Here is a 17491-nt window from a genome sequence, read left to right on the forward strand (position 1 = left end):
GCAGATGTGTGAAGCCATAAAACGCTATTCTGAAGAAGGAAGAAGCCCAAGAAACTCTTGGGGAAGAAGTAGAGGAACTGTCCGTAAACATTGTTTTCCGCCTCCAATGGTTGTTCCACCGTGCCTGAATGCCTTTCTTCAACTACGATTGCTTAATAATGTTAGCATTTCCAGTGACCTCTAAATTGGTCATTTAGCTGGAGACAGTTTTCTGTGACAGATTTAGCTAGGAAAGCACCCATTGGTTTATAATGAAATCTTTCATAATTATAGAAGCCACAGACCTCACTTGTGGAGTCTCCCAACATCAACACTGAACACCCCACCTTAAAAAATATGTGCCCACATGAAAGGACACTTTGAGTTCATCAGAGCTTCTTTTCTGATGTGCAGCTTTGAATTGTTCTTTTTTATGGCTTCGCCTATTACACTAAATGGAAATGAGTGAGTCTTTACCAGTCGTGGGGTTATATGTTAAGAGGGGACTTAAAAGCCTGAAAGGCAGATATCTATGAGGCTATTGATCTGATAAATGGTTACTCAGAGAACAGAGCTAGAAAAAGACCAGATCTAAGAGATTAGTATGTGAAATAGGTGACAAAAGTTTATTCAAAAACCATATTCTGGAATTGAATGTAGGCATGTAATCATCCCTGTTTTTCTTCATGTTTTTCATATGTACAGAGTGTCAGGAGATTCCCAGCACATGCCCCAACTCTGAAGCTCTTTAGATACTTGTCTATACTGTGATGTCACAGACACCAAAAAGACCTAATTTTCTAAGTCTAGACATGAGGAGATATCCAATGATCAAATATGCATGCTCATTTCATTTTTTTTCCAGAAAAATCGAATCAGTTGGACTTTATGACTCCAAGTAGGTAATCACACCTTGAAAAATCAAAAAAAAAAAAATTTGTTGTAACTATCAACTTTATTCTTAAGAGGAAGCTGAAACCCAATCAGACAAATTATTGAAGTCACCATATGTCAGCCCCAGGTTAGGATGACATTTTAAAATAGTGTTTAACCTAATTTTAAAAACAAAGCACAAGATGAGTAATATTTCCAGTTTTATAATATGAGGAAATTAAAATTAGGAAAAATTTTTACTTCCTGAATATCACTTAACATGAAAGGAAGAGTATTCCAACATGGAATCAAATATTCTTTGATTCCAAAGACCATTATTTTCTTCTAGTAGATCTCTATCTCCTTAGAGAAACCAGAGAAAGAAGAAAATAAATAAATAAGAGATATGGGTGCTGTCTTAAATGAGTAAGAGAGATGTATGCTATCTTGGAAGGGTGATCTGGCTCCTTTGGGAGCAGAGATGTGCCCATAAGGTGGAGTTTTGCCTTGGTAAATTCACCCCTGCTTAGGGCCTGGCTAGCAATCTTACATGTGACAAATTTAATCTTGTCTATATTCCAAAGTTAAACCAGTCGTAGTATCTCCTTCTTACTCTAGCAAACCTCACAAAAACTTATATATATATATATATATAAGTTATATATATATGGTATATATATATATATATATATATATACACACACACACCAAAGCAATCTTTAAAAATGAAAATTTGAACACCCAGTTTGAATGGACACTCACCTTAGCCTGACCAGCACATTCTTTTCCCAGGCATAAGCATTAGGGGATGCCAAAATTTTACGTATTCTTGAAACACAAAAATCTAGTAGACATCCCCACATTTGAGATTTGCTCACCAAACAGACAGGGCCAAGATCTGAGTTGTCCTGACATTCTCTTGTTAGATTAATGCTTAGATGTAAATTGCCAGTGCTTGCCTGGGTTTCTCCTTTTTCTAATGCCTTCATAGCTAAATAACCCCTTTCTTATATATTATATTGAGTCCATTAATTAGGCTAATGACAATCTTTGAGCCCAGGGACACATTTTGATTTTGGGGGTTTCTTAAAGTAACTTTGTGTTGATCCATTACGGGCTCACAGCTCACCTGCTGATGGTGGTCATATTTATCCAAATCTAGTCCTTCACCCTACCAGAAAAGAGTGAGCTGAGGGACTTAGCTGTACCTGGGACGCCAAAAATCCAGTTTTCATTGGGTTGACATATTAAATCAAACAACGAAATTTAAAATAATGCTGATTCTACAAGCAAATGGTATGATTTATTTGGCACAACTGTCCCTTAATCGGATGCCTCATTGAAAAAAATTTCAAACAGCTCATTTGTAGCATAAATCTATCATTCTGAAGAAAATTTTCTACATGGGTAATTATAGAAAATTTAAATAAAAATGCTGCCACCAAGTAAATTTGTTAAATTGTGCTCTTACTGTATCAGGGCCTCAATTTAATTGTCATCTGTCTGTAAATACTAGGGAAGAATTTGCCATTACTTTAAGAAGATAATTACTGGCAGTTTTCCAGATATAATTACTCAAAGACAGGACAGCATTGTGTAGACTGCAAACACTTGCACAAAGAATACGGTTTATATGTATAAGGCAAAGTAAGGACACAGAAGAAAACATACTACTCTTAAACCCATTAGAAATATCAGGAAAAGATTACAAAAAGAACAATTGAATTAACGAAGATTACATTCTAACATATAATTACAACCTCATTTACAGAGAAAAGTGTCCTTCAGTGGCAGACATCACAGAAGCATTGCAATCAGGCTTATGTTATAAATATTGCAGAGGAAAGTTGGATGAGAGATAATTACTTCTACAAAGGATGTTAATGACACCAAATATGTTTTTCAGTTCCGATAAAATGGAAGCAGGACATAGAGTGAACAGAATGGTGATTCTGAGGCCTGGACTGACAGGAAGAGAAGCCATGTGGGGCACAATTCCAGGAACAGGGAGAAGTCCCACCACTCCCAGCCAGGAGCATTCCTCCATGAAAGCACAATTTCTATTCAAATTCGAAATACCACTGGGAATGAAAGACATCAAGCAGATGGCAATTATTTACTTCTTTGCATGAAAAATTTCAGCAACATTTATTTGACAAAAGTTTATTTATGTACCAGGCACTGTCATAGGCACTAGGGTTACACTAAAAATATAAACATGGTTCCCTATCTCATACAGCTTAGATTCTAGCGGAGGAGACAGTTATTGATCAAGTACCCTTAAATGAGTGTTTGATTATAGAGCTGTGAAGAGGAGATAATATGCATGAAAATAAATAAATAATTTTTAAAAAATTAAAAATGTACATGACCTCATCTAGGCTCAGGTCTTTGGAAAGTCCTTTGAGGAAGTGATCACTGAGTTGTCTGCTGAAGGATGAACAGGAGTCAATTAGTTCAAGAGAAAGATAAAAAAACATTATGGCCTAAAGAACAGTATATTCAAAGACCCTCCTTGTGGCAGAAGTGGATATGGTCCATTCCAGGAACTGAAAGATGGCCATTGAGGATGGATGGCAGAAACGAGGAGGCATGAGGTAGGAGAGCTATGCATGAGGCATAGAGGAGGCTATGTTAAGAGTTTGGCCTTTATTTTGAGAGATGAATGGGAAGCTCTTGAAAGTTAAGTGGGAATGGGAGGTGTGATGGTCAGGTTCATGTATCAACTTGGCCAGGTGACAGTATCCAGTTGTCTGGTCAAGCAAGCACTGGCCTATCTATTGCTGTGAGGATATTTCATGGACTTAACCATGAGCACATTGGTTACATCCATGGCTTATTACATCTGCAGTTGGCTAAGGGGAGGGTCTTTTGCAATGAGTGACACTTAATCTAATCACTCCCAAGACTTTTCTTGTGGGGGGCCTGGGCAGGCACCAGGAATCAAACCTGGGTCTCTGGCATGGCAGGTGAGAACTCTGCCTGCTGAGCCACCATGGCCTGCCCATCACCTCAAGACTTTAAAGGAGAATTCAGAAGAGAGAATCTCTCTCTACTTCAGCCAGCCTTTCCTGGGGAGTTCCTTGAGGATCTTCATTGGAGCTGCCAGCTCATGGCCTGCCCTACAGATTTTGGACTCTTATATCCCCATAGTCATGTGAGACACTTTTATAAATCTTGTATTCACAAATATCTCTTCTTGGCTCTGGTTCTCTAGAGAACTCTAATACAGGAGGGAAGGGACATTATCAGATAAATATTTTTAAATGATAACTATATATCCAATTAATAGTTTTTATTGCTTGTTAGGAATCAGAAAGCACAGAGGGATGGGAGTGCAGAGGAAGGGCAATGACAGGACATTGGACAAATCTTGTGCCTTCCCAATTTTGGTAGGGTTCATTTAGCCTGACTCTCTAGTTAGGCCTGTATAGAAGTCATGAGATTAACAGAGTACTGGAGAATATTTTGGAGTAGGTAAAGCAGAAACCAATGCTGAAAGTAACTCTAGGTGCTTGGATGTATTAGAGTAAATCATTTTAATGTGAGAAAGTGGAAAAGTGGATGAGTAGATACTTAAAGAGTTTTTAAGATGTGTGGGATGGTTGGTCCTCAATACAGAACTTGGTAGTTTCTCAGGGTGAAGCAACAAAGAGCAGGGCTAGGTGAGGTTAGAATCATCAATGATGACATCAATGTGACTTTGGCTTTCTATAGATAGTGATGTCTTTTTGATGACTGTCCAGAACTCCTGGATCATTGATGAACTTCTATAGACTTTCTGGCCTCAGATACCTGGTGGCAAAACATCTCAACACCAAGAGCATGCTGTGTTAGAGTGCATGTCTCAAACTACGGAAAATGTTTGAAGAGTCTGCATGCTAACTGATGTTAGAAATTAGAGGGCTGCCAAAAAGACAAATGCAGCACTGTTAATTTATGTATTCATTAATTTATTCCTTTGGTTCCCATTTGGCAGGCGCTTATTGAGTCTTGCCTAATGTCAGGCACTATGCTATGCCTAAGGCCGCAAGACTAATAACTAAAATTATGTCTTCTTACATAAAAGCTAAGACATTATGAGTACAATTTTACAGATAAGATGCACGCAGCCTGAAGCCAGAAGCTAAGCACCTTGTCTACTTTGTAACTAAATTATCTAAGTTATAAGAATTATTTTCCCAGTGGAAATAGTCTTTGAATGAACGGATTTTTAAAAAAAAATCTACAATAACTTTCTTTCCTCATGTCATATTTCCATCAAATGCTATTTTTTGTGTGTCTCCATGATAATCTTTCCTTATAATACCAGGAAGTTTGGAAAGCCCAGGTGAAAATTTGAAAATGGAGGAAAAGATAGATTTTTTTGGTTTGTATTTATGTACATGAAATTTCGTATCATCATCTTCTATTATAAGACGTAAGAGTTTTACAGCAGTCTGAAAATGGAAAAAAAAAATGTCAGTGAAATTCCATGAAGCAACTTTTCTAGGAAAGTAGGTCTTGGAAAGGAGAGTTGCCGAAGTTCCCATGGCAATAAAGCTGCACTGAGTAAAAATCCACAACATCTCGCTGTCATTACCTAACTGTATAATAGAAGGCATCTCCACTGTGGCAGTGAGCAGATGGGCAGGAGCTGCCTCCTTTTTATGGAGTTAAAGATTTGTCGAAAGATCAAGAGGAGATTTAATTAATAGGTGTCCTCTTGCTCAGAAGATTCATCAGGGCAAAACCAAAAAGCAAGGGTAGGAATGAAGGGGGACTCAGTGCTCAATATATATAAAAATACAAAATGATAGCAATCTCTTCACACAATTCTATGGCCTAGAAACATCAGAAGCATTGATTTCAAAGCAAAATACTGATTTATTTTATGTCATTAATAGTGACTCTCGGTAGTAGATGGCAAAAATAAATTTCTAATAATATGTGCATTTACTTGAAACATTTGGAAAGACAAAACGTACATTTAAAAAAAAAATTGGTAAACATGTGACTCCTTAGTACCCTAGAGTAGACTGGCAAACTTCTCAGAACTTTCTCCTTGGGGTAAAGAGAAAATTAGAATTTCACCGAAAATGCCTACAAGTTCTTCTTGCATTATAATGCAAGAATAACTCATTGACGCTAAAAAGCCTAAATTTACAAAGCATGTTTTCATAATTGAGTTACTGAGATCATTTTTTGGGGGTGGTGGTGATGCACGGTCTGGGAATCGAACCCAGGTCTACCGCATGGAAGATGTGAGATCTCTTATCCAAGTAGAAAAGAGATTTTAAATAATCAAGGGTTCATAAACCCTTAGGGTTTCCATCAAGGAGATTTGGGGGAATCTGTGACTCCCCCTCCCCCACCAAACCTTATGTTGAATAAGGTGTGACGGATTTGTATTGTGTCAGCTTAGCAAAGTTGAGACTCATTTTCAGAATTCACTTCTCTTCAGATTTCTGGGTTAGAGTAGACCTAAAGAGACATTTTGCCCAAGATTTAGAAGGGGAAGTGAAGCTGTAGCCATCTTGTGCTTTTTTGTGTGCTTGGAAGGTGGGTGTAGGGCATCAGGCACTGTTGGAACTCACACATGTTGTTACTTATCAGAGTTCTCCTTGTTGGCCAGGAACAGTAGCTGGGCTCCTGCCAGACCCTCCTGCTGGATCAGCTTCCCTGACTCCTGTCCAGAGGCATATTTAGCTCCATGATGGAAGGCACCAGCTTCTCCTTCATTCAGCTTGTCTTTATACCTTCTGCTTCACATCCATCTTCTTTTCCCAGTTGCCTGTGAGATTCAGGAACCAGCATCAGACACGCAAGCAACGACTTTATATCCTTACACAGACCCCTTATCTTTTTTTTTATACTGTATGGCAGAGTCACATTACATTATTTTTCCACGTGAATACCTGTCATTGCAGCACCATTTGTTGAATTTTTTGTTTGCTTGCTTTTGTATGTTTTTTTGGGGGGGAAGTGCATGGACCAAGAATCAAACCCAGGTCTCCCACATGGCAGGTGAGAATGCTACCACTGAACTACCCTCGCACCCCCAGGCCCCTTACCTTTTAACCACTTCCTTCAGTACTGTAAGGTCAAATTCCTATCATTAAAAATATATCATCATCTAGCTAGCTATTTATGTATGTCAAAGTAAATTTTTTGTAAAAGTTTTGCAAATGTAACTCATACAAGTATGTGGTGAGCATATGAGAAAGAGTTAATTTATTAATGAGGAAGCCAGTAAGGTGGCAGAGGTGATACAAAGCAACACAAAAGGGACCCGTGTCAGTAAAAGAGAGCACGCTGGAATATGATAGCTTGGTTAGATTCAGAAATGATGACACATAGGGATGTACAACGCAGTGAATCTTGTGGTGGATGGTAACTGTGCTTAACTATACAAATATAAAAAGGTTCTTTCATGAACTATAGAACAAATGAACAATACTATTACAAGGACTTAATAGAGGAGTATGTGAAGAAAAATATACCTATTGCAAACTATATGGATACAGTTAACAGTAATATGTTAATATTTTTTCATCAGCAGTAACAAATGTACCACACCAATACTCGGGGTTCATAAATGGGGTGGGGAGGAGGGATATGGGGTTTGGGATGTTTGGGGTTTTCTTTCTTCTTTTTATTTCTTTTCCTGGAGTAATTAAAATGTTCTAAACTTGATCTTGGGGATGAATGGACTGCAAGCCATTGACTGTACACTGCGGACGAGTTGTATGGTGTGCGAACATATCTCAATTAAAAGAAGACTGATTAGTGTGCTACATGACAATCAAAGCATCATCTCCGGGGTTGTCTGTCTCTTTTAGGCAGAAACCAATTGCCCCTGCTATAGACAAAAATCACTTGCATCTTTTCAGTTTTCTACAAGTTAAGATGTTACTTTATAAAGCCTAGGTGCTAATCAGGAGTAAATAAAAGGTCAGACAAATTTATACCCCCAAGTGTCAGATACAACCTAGGCCTTTAAGACACTGAACCAGCAAAACTTTGAAATGGCACAGTTCTCCTTTTGCTTTACTTCCAAACTTTTGATAGATTTGTTTAGTGTGTCTATAGTTTTTTTTTTTTTGTAGAGAATAGTCGCTGCTTTTGAAAGTCTACATAAAGCAGATTTGTGATTAATAAAAAGAGAGAGTAAGCACCATGAGCTAGAAGAGTAAAATACTCAAATTGTGCAATAATTGCAAAAGTAAGCAAAACCTGCTTAATCCTGGAAGCTCATTTTAAACTGAATTTAGCCTCACTTTTCTAGCCATTCTCTATAAAAATGCTCAAATCTCCCCCATTGTTAAGCAAAATAGCCATAAAATCTGTTCTTTCATTTTTACTTTAAGCCACTGTATTATCCCTTTCTTTTTCTTTAAATAACAATGGCGAACATGTACTAAGGCCCAATGTAGCATCTTTAGGTACATTGTCTCCTTGATGCCTTTTAACAACCAGGTGCTGTAGATGGTGACTGCCACTGATCTTGTGTTCCAGAAGCGACAGCTGGCTCAGAGGCTGGGCTCCCTAAGGCCTTATAAGAGGACTTTAAACCCAGGCCTCTCTATCTTTAGGGAACACACCTTCAACCACCGTGCTCTATTGCCTCTAGGGAAAACTCCCTGGAATATGAATATTGGCTGCCACTACATATTGACTACATATCCACTGCATAACTCCTGTGCAATCACTGTATAATGGGTGCTGTCTACCTTGCTTGGTTGGGGCCTGACACATAATAACACTCGATACACGTAGGTTCTCTTAGTCTCTGCACCCCCTATCCCTTACAGAAGCAGGAGGCTGCTAAGGTTCAGTTCACCTCTTTCTTCTTAGTTTGAAATGTTATGCCACAGTTTGAAATATAGTTATAAAAAAAAGTCTTCAAAATCTACTTCTCCAAACCCAAATTCACTTTCAAACTGTAGACCCACATTTCCAGCCCCTTGTTGGTATCACCATGAGATGGCCCCTTACTATTTCATACTTAATGTGCTCCAAACATTAGCATTTACAGCACCTAAACCAGTAGCTCATTTTAGAAGTGAAGAGATGGAAATTGAGAGGTTTAAGAGACTTGGGTCACAGAGTGTTATTTAGGGGCCTCTCCAACCTTATCTATGCTTCTCCATGACATGTGCGTGCTTGACTCCAGCTGTATTGTCCATTCACAATTACACAAAACCTTTCCCATATTTACCTGGCTCTGAGTCTTTGTTTATCATGAACATTGCCTTTTACTTTTCTGGCCTCTTTATATTAGACCAGATTCATCCTAAATGCCACCTCCAGGAATGCTTTGTTTGTGTTTCTCTGGTAGCATTTACTTGTACTCTTTTGCATTATTTGTATACTTGTCTACTCTTTCCTATTTTTCTTGAGCTTCAGTACAGAGCTTGAGTACAGAAACAGTCTTATGTTTACATTTGCCCTCTGTGATTCCCAGCATTATACCTGACAAGCATTATTATACTTTTTATGCAGTTTGTGCTCAATAGGATTTTTGCATTGAACTGAAGTGAATCTTAATAGTTTGGGGGAAGAAAGTACTGGAAAGCATGATGCTGGTGGTCTCTATATTATGAGGCCCATCTGTTTGCTATTACCTGTTTCCCACCTGCTGTGAACACTAGTGTAAAATTCCATCTGCTACTTCCTCTTCTCTTCCAAGCCAGACTTGGCTCTAAATCTGTCAGACTCAAAATCACATTTACCTAGTCAGCATTAGTTTTCCTTCATGATTTTTACTAATTACTAAAGTTCTATTTTATTTTGTTTTATTTGCCTCCTGAGACTATCTTTAAGATGTGGGCAAGGTTAACCAATACTGAAATGAGAACAATCTGTGGAAACCTTGTGAAAAAAGTACTAAGCAAGCAGTCAAGGTTGGATAGAAGCAGAAGTTACAGATGGAAGGATGTGACCTTGGGAAATCACTTAACCTTTCTGGCTCTCAGTTTTCTCTCCTTTAAGATGAGAGAATTAGGGACTTAAAAGTCCCTGCCAAAGTAACACTTATGATAGCAAAAATTCATCCTTTAGAATAGCCCTAATGCCATCTCCTCTGGAAGTTTATCCTGACCCCTACCCAATAAAATGAATTCCTTCTTTCAACTCCTATAGTGCTTAATTCTCTGAAAAATATTCTTATAGTAATATCCAGTGCTGTATCATGTTAGCTGTGTAACTACCCTAGTCTCTTATACCATCCCCGATTAAGTTGTGGGCTTTGGAGTGTAGTCATAGAGTCTTTTAACTCCCGAATCCCTCATAAGGTCTGCTATGGATAGTTCAAGCTTTGTAAATATTTATTGACTGAGTAAACCAATAAATTGACTGAAAAAGTATAACATCATAATTCTGTGCTGCAAGAAATAAAAACAAAACTGCTACTGAAATAACTGGATGATTAAAGAAATTTAAACCAGGGTTATGAAGTGTGGTCAACATACAAAGCAATCCCAGAAAATAAATGGTAATGTACTATTTAAAAATAATAATTTTTTTAAATTATTTAATATATTTAACATGTAAATAGAGTAGCACATGTTGCAAGAGAGGCCATGCTACTCAGTTATGTGAAACACGGGTTCTAGAGACGGACGGATCTTCTCATACTGACTCTGGCAATGTCTATGACCCTGGGAAAGTTTTGCAACTCTCTTTCTCTCAACTTTATCTGTTATATGGGAGTATTTATTTCACTGAGTTATAGGGAGAATTATATGACTACCTGGCACATATTAAGTACTTAATAAATATTTGCTGTTGTCTTACATTCAGTACTGAAATATTTCAATATGTCTATCCTTTGGTCAACAAAATGGTAATAACAGTGATAGCTTTCTCCAAAGAAAGATTGTGACATCTTTCAGCTCATATCTAGTACATTCTACGTACTTCATTATATCACGAAATATCTTTGACTTAAAAATAATGAAAAAGCACCAAGGCACTCTAAAAGTGACCTCGATTCTTGCTCATTCCAAGGCAGTTCATTTTTCCGGTTTGAGAATTCGGCAATATATTCTTGCTAAAAAAAAAAAAAAAAAAAACTGATAAAAAATATGAACTATCTATTATATTTAGCTGTTAATAGAATATGCATATCAGCCAAAAATGAATGAACATGAATACTTTCCCTTAATACCTCAAAAAGAAAATTCTACAGATTTCTAACTTGACAAACTTCTTCCTTTCAAAGACAGTGAAATCACCTTCCCAACTCTTTCATTTAATATTAATCCTGTAATTAGGGCTTTGTGATCAGCAGCATTCGTGTTCTGGATTTACCACTTTTTGGCTCTAGGAGACTGACCCGCATTATCTCACCTCTTTAAATCTGAGCTTCTCCATCTATGAAATGAAAATACTAACAGCTTCCTTATTTAAAAGCTCATTGCAAGAATTAAGTAAGATTGTACAGAATGCACTTAGCATAGTGTCAAGTGGAAAATAAATGACCAATACATAGCGATTATTATTTCTGATGAAATATACTTGCAATTATATCAGTGAAATGGTACATTGTAAGTCCATTTAGGCATACTGCATTTCATAAAGAGGTTTCAGGTTTCCACAATACAAACTGATTGAACAATCAGAGGAATTTTTTAATGAAAGGCAGTAAAGAATCTTTTTACCAAGGTTTTGCAAACCGTGGGATAATGATATCAACACAATGAGCTTCAACACCGTCTCTCTTCTTGCTGAAAGACTGACAATCCACAAAATTGTTGTGTAGATAGTTATACTTTTCAGAGTATCAGAAAGGAGAATAAAATGCTTTTGCATGATATGGGAGTGTTCTTGAAGCAACAGAATCTCTAACATCTTGCCCAGTTGAAGGGATGTGAATCCTGATAGCATGTCCATCTTACAGCATCTGGAGTTGGGAGGGCTGTCTCAAGGCTGGCATTTGCATTTACATCAGCTTTTCCTGGCTTTTCACTCCGTTGATCACAGCAGAATCAAATCTGGTAAAACACATGAAAAATTCAACAATGCAGGGCAATTCAGTGATGCAACAAGGTGACTTTGCAGGCAACTTAAAAATAAAAATGTTTCGTTAAATACAGGGAATTATAATCTAGGCAGCTTGAGAAAAAAGTATATTTTTACAAGATGTGTTTTTGTGGGTAGGTTGTAAAGTGCCAAGTTAAAAAACATTCCCAGATTTAGTGATGAATAGAGAAGTGGCCACTAATTTTAGTGATCCTCCTGAGTTCTGCTGTAATTCACAACATGCCATTGGCAGTTCACTGAGCTGGGTATGTATGTTTTTTTCATTTCCACCCAGAAGTCATGCTCAGAAGCTCACAAGCTATTTTAAAATGCCAGGCTTCCAGCTGCCTAAGTCACAGCATATCTATAAATTCTTCATATATTTTCATAACTGGCTCCTTTGCATGGGAAGCCTTTATGAGGTTAAGGTTATCATACATTTCTATTATGAAACAACCCATTATCCATTATCAGTCCCCGTCACCCAGTCTGTGCATAAAGAAGGAGAGAACAGAGAAATGTCATTAAAGAAAAATGAAAATGCTAAGAAAGATGGAGCAAGAGACCCTTGCCTAATTCTATAAATTTAAGGTAGTAGAGTGTGTATCTCATTCACATTAGGTCATTAAGCCAAGGAAAGCTGAGGTGAACGAAGAACTTTAGTACTTAAAATACTACAACCATTTAGTTTTCTCTCTCTTTTTCTCCCTCCCTCATCTTCATTCCTTTCCTCTCCCCCTGGGTCTCCCTCTGTCTTCCTCCACAACTCATGCAAAATTGAAAGGAAAAAATCAAAGTTCATTAGGATTATAAACATTTTAAGGGCTTTAAAGATATGTTCTTTTGAAAGCTATTAAAAAAGGGGAACCGATTTGTGCTTATTTCAGGATGCCAACCTGAGGAAGGAAGGGAAAAGTGAAAAGTCTCTTATCAAAGCAGGGACAGGATGACCAAGCAAGAGAACCAGATACTGCAGTTCCCATTTCCTGTCCTGCAGGTGAGCAAGTCCGCTCTCAGCCCTTCTTTGAGGTCAGTGTAAAATGGAGTTTTCTGACTAATGCGATGATCTCTGCCCTGACTGACAGCTGGATGAAATGGAAATATTGATAATGCTGTGAGGAACCATCACCTTAGACTTTTATGTTTCCATTCTCCCTAGACTGCTTTTCTCCCACTGACATAATTGAATGTCAAATTTGAGAGGTACTGGGCTCCCAGGCAAATAGAATCCTCAGTAGTGTGCCATGAGACGCTCTCTCAGTACAAATTTTTCTGAAGGTTTAATAGAAGAGTCTGATTTATATGCACCGAAAACTTTAAAAACATTTAAAAGGAAAATCACAAACAAAATGGTGTTTTGTTTAAAAGAAACATTGTTTAAAAATGTCAGGAAGAAAACCGATGTGTGGTACTTTGTCATTCACCCTTATCATACTATTTTGTCTTTCTTGGCTGACTGCCTTCCTCTTTAGTGATTGCATTTAAGCAAAAGTAAAGATTTTCTGGGAACAAAAGAGTCCATATGGTAAATGGAGAATGGAATTGGGTAATAGATAATAATATGCAGCTCTCTATCTAGGTTAGGTAGGCATTTTCCCATTAAAAACACTGTCTCCCACTGGGCAGTATGGGACATAAGCTGCAAACACTTCTTCACTTTTGCTTAGAGCAGCCACTGCACCTGGAATATGCTCCCTGAAGTTGACTCTTTCTCATCTATCCAAAGAGAAGCAGAAATCTGCATTATATGTTCTTGATTATGTCCTGAGTAATCCATTGACATCAAAAAGGGCAGTCATCTTAGGGGTTAAAAGTAAACTAGTCATCAGGGCCAAGATGGCGGCTTAGTGAGGTGTGGAATTAGTCCATCCTCCAAAGCATCTAATAAATAGCCAGGAACAGTACAGAACAACTGCTGGGGCCATGTCAGTGACCAGACACACAACATACCCCAGTCTGGACAAGCTGGGCCAGCTGCAAGCCCACCCAGAACCATGAGTTCCCCAAGCCATGGTGGCCAGCACCCTTTCCCCACAGGCTGCTTCCCCAAGGAGAAAGGAAATGGATTTTACCAGCAGCAGGGGCTGAGCACAACCAAACTCCAATTGCAAAATTAATTAACAAATTCTGACGACTAAAAATAGGCCCCCAGCTCAGCTGAACCTCGAGTAAAAGCAGAGGTCAGTGGTTTTTGCCCCAGCATAGAGGGGCAGGGCTGATGGAAAAAAAAAACAAAACAGGTTTTTTTTGGATTTGAAAAGGTCTGGGCCCTGAAGGAAAAGAGGGGGCACATAGGACCTGGAGATATACAGAGCAGCATATCAACTTAAGCTCTTGATTGGCAAACCCGAGGAATGGGAGTCCTGCTCTGAAAAGGATTTTTCTCTTTTGTATTGGTGGCTGTGTTTCTATGACTTGACTGCTCTTTGGATACAGCTGCAATGCTTTTTGGGCTCCACTGCCTCAAGCATAGGCAGAATTGAGATGTTTGAGAGTTTGCTGGAGCCTGTGCCTTCCCTAGGAGAGAAGGGTGGAATCCCTCCATCAAGGAGTTCAGACCCCAGGGCCTGGAAAAGTGAAGTGATTAAAACCAGACTACAACCTCTCCTCTGTCTCCACCATGCCCCCAGAATAGAGAGTCTGCTGAAATTAAGGGTATTGCATCACCCTATGCTGGTAGGACCTGAAGGCAGACAGGTGCCACATACTGGGCAGGATAGGAAAAATGGAGAGCCCAGTGGCTTCATAGGAAGGCCTTTCAATCTGCTGGGTTTCACCCTTAGGGAAAACTGATGCAGGTGACTCTTTCCTCCTGACAGGAGGCCAGTTTGGTCTGGGAAAATCTGGCTGGGGTCTTTAATACCTAAGTAGACACTTCTAAAGGGGGGGGAAGGCACCATATAGGCAGGGCAAGACACAAGAAAACAATAACTGAAAAAATCTGATCTGTTAAACAAAACTTTAAGCTAGAGATCCAGAATAAGCTGAACTGAATGTTAAAGAACAGATAGACAACAAAGTCATCCAGGAAGAAAATTCTAGGTAAAAAAAAGTGAAAACAGAGTAAACTAATTAAGGTAATTAAATGCCTAGACACCAGCAAAAAATAATGAATCATACTAGGGAAACTGAAGATATGGCCCAGTCAAAGGAGCAAACCAACAATTCAAATGAGATACAGAAGTTGAAACAATACAGAATGTTCAAACAGACATGGAAAATCTCATCAAAAATCAAATCAGTGAATTGAGGGAGGATAAAGAAGACAAGGAATGAACAAAAAGAAGAAACTGAGGGTAGGCCACGGTGGCTCAGCAGGCAGGAATGCTTGCCTGCGATGCCAGAGGACCCGGATTCGATTCCCAGTGCCTGCCCATGTTAAAAAAAGAAGAAACTGAAAGTCTGAAAACACTAATCACAGAACTTAGGGGAATGTAAGTCACAGTAGAAGAGATGTAAAAAACAATGGAAACCTACATTGTCAGATTTCAAGAGGCAGAAGATAAGATTAGTGATTGGAGGACAGGACATCTGAAATCCAACAAACAAAAGAAAATATAGGGAAAAGAATGGAAAAATATAAGCAGGGGCCCAGGGAACTGAATGATAAAATGAAGTGCACAAATATACATGTTGTGGATGTCCCAGAAGGAGAAGAGAAGGAAAAAGGAGGAGAAAAACTAATGGAGAAAATTATCACTAAAAATTTCCCAACTCTTATGAAAGACTTAAAATTACAAATCCAAGAAGAGCAGCATACCCCAAACAGAATTGATCCAAATGGATGTACTCAAAGACACTTACTAATCAGAATGTCAGACGTCAAAGAGAAAGAGAGAATCTTGAAAGCAACAAGAGAAATGCAATCCATCACATACAAAGGAAGCCCGATAAGACTATGCATAGATTTCTCAGCAGAAACCATGGAGGTGAGAAGACAGTAGGCTGATATATTTAAATTACTAAAAGAGAAAAACTGCCAACCAAAAATTCTATACCTGGAAAAACTGTCCTTCAAAAATAAGGGAGAAACTAAAACATTTTCAAAAAAATTCACTGAGAGGATTTGTGACCAAGAGACTGGCTCTGCAAGAAATAAAGGGAACACTAGTGACAGATATAAAAAGACAGGAGAGAGACGTGTGAAGAAGGGTGTAGAAATGAAGACCATCAGTAAAGGCAAAAAGAAGGAAAATTAGATATGACATATAAAATCCAAAAGGCAAAATGATAGAAGAAAGTACTGCCCTCACTGTAATAACACTGAATGTTAATGTATTAAACTCCCCAGTCAAAAGGCATAGACTGGCAGAATGGATTAAAAACAGGACCACCCATATGCTGTCTACAGGATAACATCTTAGACCCAAGGATAAACATAGGTTGAAAGTGAAAGGTTGGGAAAAAACATTTCATCCAAATAACAATCAGAAAAGAGCAGGACTAGCTATACTAATATCCAACAAATTAGCCTTCAAATGTAAAACAGTTAAAAGAGACAAAGAAGAACACTATGTTTTAATAAAAGGAACAGTTCAACAAGAAGACATAGCAATCATAAATATTTATGAACTGAGCCAAGATGCTCCAAAATACATGAGGTAAACACTGAAAAGAGAAATAGACAAATCTACCATAATAGTTGGAGACTTCAATTCCCCACTCTCATCAATGGACAGAACATCTAGACAGAGGATTAATAAAAAAACAGAGAATTTGAATAATATAATAAATGAGTTAGACTTAACAGACATTTATAGAACATCACACCCCACAACAGCAGGATACACCTTTTTCTCAAGTGTTCATGGATCATTCTCAAGGATAGATCATATGATGGGTCACAAAGCAAGGCTCAATAAATTTAAAAAGACTGAAATCAAACAAACCACTTTCTCAGATTATAAAGGAATGAAGTTGGAAATCAATAATAGGCACAGGGCCAGGAAATTCACAAATATATGGAGACTCAACAACACACTCTTAAACAACCAGTGGGTCAAGGAAGAAATTACAAGGGAAATCAGTAAATATCTTGAGGCAAATGAAAATGAAAACATGACATATCAAATTTTATGGGATGCAGCAAAAGCAGTGCTAAGAGGGAAATTTATTGCCCTAAATGCCTATATCAAAAAAGAAGAAAGGGCGAAAATTGAGAAATTAACTGTCCACTTGGAAGAACTAGAGAAAGAACAGCAAATTAACCCCAAACCAAGCAAAATCAAAGAAATAATGAAGATTAGAGCAGAAATAAATGAAACTGAGAACATGAAAATAATCAAGAATATTAACAAGACCAGAAGTTGGTTCTCTGAGAAAATCAATAAGATTGATGGACCCTTAGTAAATTGACAAAAAGAAGAAGAGAGAGGATACAAATAAATAAAATCAGAAATTGAATAGGAGATGTAACCACTGACCCCACAGAAATAAAGGAAGTAATGACAGGATACTATGAACAACTTTATGCTCATAAACTCAACAATGTAGATGAAATGGGCAACTTCCTAGAAAGGCTTGAACAACCACCATTGACTTGAGAAGAAATAGATGACCTCAACAAACCAAACACAAGTAAAGAAACTGAATTAGTCATTAAGAAGCTCCCCAAAAAGAAAAGTCCAGGACCAGA

General features: G+C 38.0%; 1 long non-coding RNA gene across 1 annotated transcript in view; it reads right to left on the reverse strand.

Annotated features, from left to right (window-relative positions):
• Positions 1 to 11349: 11349 nt before the first annotated feature.
• The window catches only part of LOC143690209 (uncharacterized), an 86592-nt gene continuing 80450 nt past the window's right edge, over positions 11350 to 17491 (reverse strand). Inside the window, exon 4 of the long non-coding RNA XR_013179033.1 lies at positions 11350 to 11828. This is a non-coding gene — a long non-coding RNA (uncharacterized LOC143690209). The remainder of the gene's footprint in view (positions 11829 to 17491) is intronic.

Source organism: Tamandua tetradactyla, chromosome 7 (assembly GCF_023851605.1).
Source record: "Tamandua tetradactyla isolate mTamTet1 chromosome 7, mTamTet1.pri, whole genome shotgun sequence".
Classification (NCBI taxonomy): domain Eukaryota; kingdom Metazoa; phylum Chordata; class Mammalia; order Pilosa; family Myrmecophagidae; genus Tamandua; species Tamandua tetradactyla.